The 6,000-nt window shown below is 40.6% G+C and overlaps 1 protein-coding gene across 14 annotated transcripts in view; it reads left to right on the top strand.

Moving 5' to 3' along the window:
- Positions 1 to 1,209: 1,209 nt before the first annotated feature.
- CSNK1G3 (casein kinase 1 gamma 3) overlaps positions 1,210 to 6,000 on the top strand; it is a 65,655-nt gene continuing 60,864 nt past the window's right edge. For 4 of the 14 annotated variants that reach the window (XM_087958015.1, XM_087958010.1, XM_087958005.1 and 1 more), the window contains exon 1: positions 1,241 to 1,698. The gene's annotated coding sequence lies outside the window, so the exon portion shown is untranslated. Of the gene's footprint in view, positions 1,699 to 2,188; positions 2,427 to 5,030; positions 5,140 to 6,000 lie in introns of those variants that run through there. The other 10 variants (XM_087958014.1, XM_087958007.1, XM_087958009.1 and 7 more) reach the window with 7 other exon arrangements.

The raw sequence follows: 6,000 nt of genomic DNA, 5'->3' as shown, positions 1-6,000 counted from the left end.
TTTTATTTGACCACTAGTTGGAAAGCAAGTTCCAGGAATGAGTTTGGCCTTTAAAACTTATTTTCAAAACAGTAGTAAGAATACAGCAGAAACCAATTGCTCAATCATGCTCTTTTAAGCATTTTCAGCTCAGCATTTCCTAATGCCTCTTAAAGGTTCATTTACAGTATTTTGGGGGAGAGAATGTGCTACAGGTCTGATAAATAAGCAAGATAAGATACTGTTTGAGCTCTGAGCTCTCTTCTCTCCCTATTGTTGCAATCCTATGATTGAAGAATCCATCCACTCCAGTATGTATCCACAGGCACATGGGGCACTTTAGCTGCAAATTCTAATCCTGTATCCATCCAGTACGGACCAATCAAGTATATGATTACACTCATTTAATTTCTTATCTTGCTCTTAGAAATATTTTAATTCTGTGTTTAAAACCTCGGATTAACAAATGCATCAAACTCTGGCCTTGATTAATGGAATACGCGAGGTTTAAATTGTCCTTGTTTGAGATACAAAAAATAATAATAAAACCCCCTATCACTTACCGCAGGGAAAAAACAAACAAGAAGAGAGCCACCTGGCAAATCCCCTTTCAACTATCCACCGGGAAGACTAAGAGGTTCCAGAAAAAGCCATTGTGCCCCATCAGATACAATCCTCCGTCCGCTCACTTCGGAGTAAACTCCATTTCATCAGAGGAACTGATTTCTGCAGTCAACGCAACCAGGAATGCCTTACAAAACTGTAATCCTTTGTAGGTTACTCCTTTCGGGCAAACACAGGACAGACCGGCCAACCATGCCTCCAAGCCAATCATTACTCGGCTAAAAAAGAAAGGAAACCACCAACCCAGGTCCGTCTTTCTGCCGGGCAGGTAAAAACCTCTCTTGCAAAAGACGGAAACCTTTCCCCCTTTCGCTCAGCACGCCTCTTCTTGTTGATTGGACAAAATAGTTGTCTTTCAAAGGAAAGAGAAAGGCGGGCTCTCCAAACCTCAAACCAGAGGCTTAATTCTCCCCAGGCGCGTTTTCTCACCAGCCTCCCTCCGTCCCCGCACGTTCCCGAGGCTCCTCCCTCTTTTCCCTCGGCGTGAGTCATCACCGTTCTTAGCTCCGCCTACTTCTCCGATTGACTACCTTTAAAAAAAAAACACTCCTCATGGTCGGCTCGCTCGTGGGCGCGGCTCCACCCCTTTCCAGGAGGCTCCGCCCCTCCACTTAAGGCCTGCGGCCCGGATAACTACGGCTCGTGTGGTTCGTGAGGCGGGGCGGGAGGAGCCAGCGAGGAAGCTCTGTTGCATCAAATCGCCGCAGACAGTCCCGGAAAAGAGTTCCGTAAGCCGGCTCCTTGCTGAATCGGGACCTCCTGGACAAGGAGTCGCGGGGCTCATTCTCCCCCCACTCTGGAAAGACGGAAGAGAGGCAGCCAGAAGGACGACAATCCAGTCTCTCACAGTCCCCGGGACTCGGTCCCGAAAGCCTTCCGTCGCCCTCGCTGCCTCCTCGCGCCGGCCAGGGGCAGCGCAGACTCCTCCCCTTCCCTCTTTTTCCCACCCTCCCCCGTAACCGCAGCAGCGGCAGCGCCACCTTCCCTTCTTCCTTTTCCCGGTTCCTGCTGCCCTCGAGCCTGAGAGGCACCTGCACCTCCCCGCCACGGCGAGAGAAGGGCAAGGCCGGAGTCGGCCGCAGTGGCTCCTCCAAGGTAAGAGTCGCTTGTCGAGCGCGCCGGGGCCAAAAGGTGGTGGTGGTGGGGAGTGGGGGGAGGCGGCGGCCGCGGCGGGGATGGAGAGAGGAAGGGAGAAGGCGGCGGCGGGGAGGGGTGGCTCTCCTTGAACGGTGTACAATGGAGAAGGTGGCAAGTGTGGGGGTTGGGGGGGGGTCTGGGCGGAAGAGGCGAAGGATCGGGGCCCGCCTCTTAGTTGTGAGGCTTGTTGCTCCCTTTTTTTTGTGGGAAAAGGGAGTCGTAACCCTGCGGCGGATTGGAGGTGTTTATGTTCCTTGTGCGTGGGCTTCCCTGGAAAAAGCTTGGGGTCCGCGCCGCGTAGGGCGAAGCGGAGCTTCTGACGGGAACAGACGTGAGGTTGGCTTGCTCTGAATTCCTCTGTGGAAGATGGGAGCCTGAATTCCGCTGTGGAAGATGGGAGCGTGTTGTGTATGCGTGGTTTTTCTTTCGGGTCCCCCCCCCTCCCCAGCGCGTGTACAGTGGAAAGGATTATGTGTGCATAATACATGAGGGTGGAAGGCTCTCACAACGCGCACGCAACTGCCGTTCCTTGCGAAGGAGTGTTAATGCGATGTGAGGATTGGGGAGAGGTGAGACGAAGACTTCGCAGTTTGGCTGTTCCTCCAGCCTGAAAAACAGAAGACAATTAGCAGCCGGATCCTTTTCCAACGAGGCACCTTCCTCCGCAGACGAGTTTTATTATCATGGTAAGAAACCAGTTTCTGTGTGTGTGTGTCTTTTTGTTTGGTTGGATCGGATCTTCCTTTCCCAGTTACCCCGGATAGAAAGCAGAGGTGATTACTTTGGATCACTGATGCTTGTTGAAAAACCAGAAAAGCTTTCTGTAAAGATCTGTTATTGTTAGACGTTCTTCAGAGTTTCAAAAAACTGATGGCAACATGGCAAAACACTGTAAAGGTCTCTTTCTGGAGGCTTACTCCTATCTCTCTCCTTCAAAAATGGCTTTATTAAGCTGCAGTTATGACTTGTTCAACTGGGAAAAAAAGTATTTACAATGAGTACTGAATTATCTTAATAGTGAACTCTTATTTACTTTCAAATGATTTGTGAAGATGTTTAAAGGTTGCATGCATTATACTGGTCTTGCACAAGTTTTGTATTATATCACGGTATCAAATTATAAGCCAAAGTGAAATAATGGGTAGAAACTCAATTAGCTTTCCAAGTTGGTAATTACTTTTACTTGTGAATTGTTAGAGGGTTTTGTGTGTATCATATTTTTAGCCTATTCAAATTCATTTTGAACTAATTCAGTCTCTTCAAAGAATCCATTAAAAGTATTGCACTCTGAAAAGTTATCCTTTCTTTTGTAAAACTATTAGGAATTGTGTTAGGACCATAAAGTTTGGATTAATGTATAATAGAAAGTCACAGAATAGTATTAATAGCTCTTTATTAGACTTTTCCTATTCCTGTATACCTATATATAATGTGATACCATTTCTTTCAAGATATATAATACAAGCTAAAACTCTTTTCATGTTTTTAATAGATGGTTCATAATGTGTTCATAAAATACTGTTCTCATGTTTAGATTATGAAAACTCATAGTTTACAAATATACTGTACATTAGATCAGGGATCTCTGATTAACTTTTGTTAAAATATGATGTCTGAACTTCAACTTCCAGAATTCCCCACTCCACCATGTTTTAACAAGGCTAATCAGAAATTTAATCAAGCTTGAAAATTAGCTAGTGACTGGGGAATTCTGGGAATTGAAATCTGGGTATCTTAAAGTCACCCAGGTTGAGAAATAGTGGTTGTAGCATAAGCAAAAACTTTTCTGCACAGGAGGATAAACTCTTGTGTTTATGAGCTGGCTAGATCAGTAATGATTTTTGTAAAGGCGGCTAATGCAGAGTAAAGCAAATCTTCCTGCTGTATTCAGAGAGAAACTTGATACTAGATGGAAAATTGCCTAATATTGGATTTGAAGAACCTATTTCCATGCTTGACTGAATTTCTGTTTAGGCCTGTTATTCTTTTTTAATCTATTTTTAAAAAGTAATGTGCAATTTTATCCTGAAACAAGTAAATCTGTTTTGAGAAGTGGCAACTTATTTCAGCCCCACTTCTGAAATATATAATCATCATTGTCAAAGCTTCTGGTATTTCTTGATACATGTTGCTGTTTTATGAGTATAGACTAGTAAATTATAAGAAGCAAAAATGAAAAAATATACATATTTACAATATGGCAGGATTTACATAGAATTAAACATGACCAGGTTTCACCTGATCCCTTGAATAAGTAATATGAATAAATGATTAATACATTACTCAAGATTTGTAAACCACAATAACTCAGTTCTTAAAATTGGTTGTACCAAATTATTTAAACTTAATGCATATGGTATTTCAAATTCACTGAAAAAGGCTCATGGATGGATTGGGCGTACTTGTTGATTCTCCACAGTTTGATAGTTCAGGTAACTGGTGATGAAGAATTCCTTTTTTCTGCTGTATTCATATTTCTTGGTTAGGGCTAAACAGACTCATTCATTACCTTATGAATAGTTTGCTGTAAAACATCACATGGGTGATGCCTTGGAAAATAATTCAGAAACTGCAATGATTCAGGAATCCTGTGGTAAGATTTCTGGCTTGCATTCTCTGTTGGAAGCATGTAGTAGTTACCTTGGTTCCGATGCACTAGCTTCCCATTGCCTGAGTCAGATTCAGAGTCTCTCTTAATATATAAAATCTTTTAATATATAAAACCTTTTACAGATTTTTCTTGTTTACTGTACCTAAAGAACTATAGGCAAACAATGTCTTTAACTGGGAACTCTGTTTATCGTCTGTGGGCTTATAGTAAGAGCAGCTGAAAAATGGATGGCTTGCTAGAAATGGTCAGGTCCAGGGCCTTGTCAGTGATGGTATCAATACTGTGACTGGTGAGTGGAGGCTTCATCCCTATTGGATGATGTTTTTAAAAAATTAAAAACTGTATAAATAAACATTCCCTCCCTTATTAATTCCCAGAGTATTTATGACATCTGATATTGGTTTGGGTTTTATATATGTTTTATATTGTTTTATTTGATGCTTTTGGAATTCGTGTTAAAAGTGTCTGATTCTATAGTATATTGTAATAGATTGAGTTTTCAGAAATTTGATAATAAGTAAATGAATAAATGTGTGAAGTTAGGCTGAAAAATAGTGATTGACCTCTTTATTGTAAGCAAAACAGTAGTAGTAATATAATGCTTTCCATTTAACTAAGGCACAACATTTCTGTTTGCCAGTCTGATCACTGTTTTTCTGTTTATCAGTCCTAATTCAAGAAGTTCATCATAATGTAGATGGGGAAGAAGAATGGGGAATATTAAAGCTCAGGTATGCCAACTCCAAATCCCATCATTTTTGGTGGGAATTGTTAACATTATCTAGGAGGTATGTTGATTCCCCATCTCTGATTTAAAAAATGCTAAATGCTCAAATATTTCCTCCCCTAGAAAACCTGTTTATTAGAGGCATTCAGTTGTAACAGAATCAGAAACACAAAAATAACCACAGAATGTAGTTCAGACCATTTTCTTAGTCAAAGTGGGCTAGTATGTGGGCTAGTATTCTCACAATCCTACTATTGTAGTTGGGATTCATGGGAGTTGAAATCCAAAATATTTGGAAGATGCTAAGTTGTATGTCTTTTGAATTAAGATTATAATAATCTTAAAATGAATCTATAAACCATGATTAATTTAGCTTTTGTATTGCTTCATTGTAATATAGTTTATTTTTTAGATTCAGAGTCTTTGAAAATAAACTGTTATATGGTGATATGTGATCTTTTAAAAAATACATACAAATATATTTGAGAAAATTGAGAAAACAGAGTTTTTCTGGACTTTTATAATAAAGCCTAAGTTGGTTAAAATTATAAGAGCTTCATTCTTATTTCATTGGCACTAGTTCCATAAAATGTAGGTACTTTTACTTGTGTATTAACCTATGAGCTTAATATAAAATGGCTATTCTGCAAACATAAGTACATTGATGTACAGTGGTGTTTAAAACTTTGTGAAGCCTTTTGAATTTTCAGTATTTCTGCATAAATGTGGAAATTATGTTTTCTACGTCCTAAAATAACCCAGTTAAGTGAGTACAAAACATACATGTCCATTTATTAAGGAAAATGAATCAAAGCTGTGTACAGGTAGTCCTTGATGTATGACTATTAGTTCAGTGACTATCTGAAGTTATGACAGCAGTGGATAAAAGGACTTAGAATGAGTATTCCAAGTTGTGGCCGTT

The sequence above is a fragment of the Notechis scutatus genome, chromosome 2 (assembly GCF_049901735.1).
Source record: "Notechis scutatus isolate UNSWTSFEM ecotype Mainland chromosome 2, rNotScu1.2, whole genome shotgun sequence".
In the NCBI taxonomy this organism is placed as follows: Eukaryota; Metazoa; Chordata; class Lepidosauria; order Squamata; family Elapidae; genus Notechis; species Notechis scutatus.
This window is presented reverse-complemented; position numbering and strand designations above follow the sequence as displayed.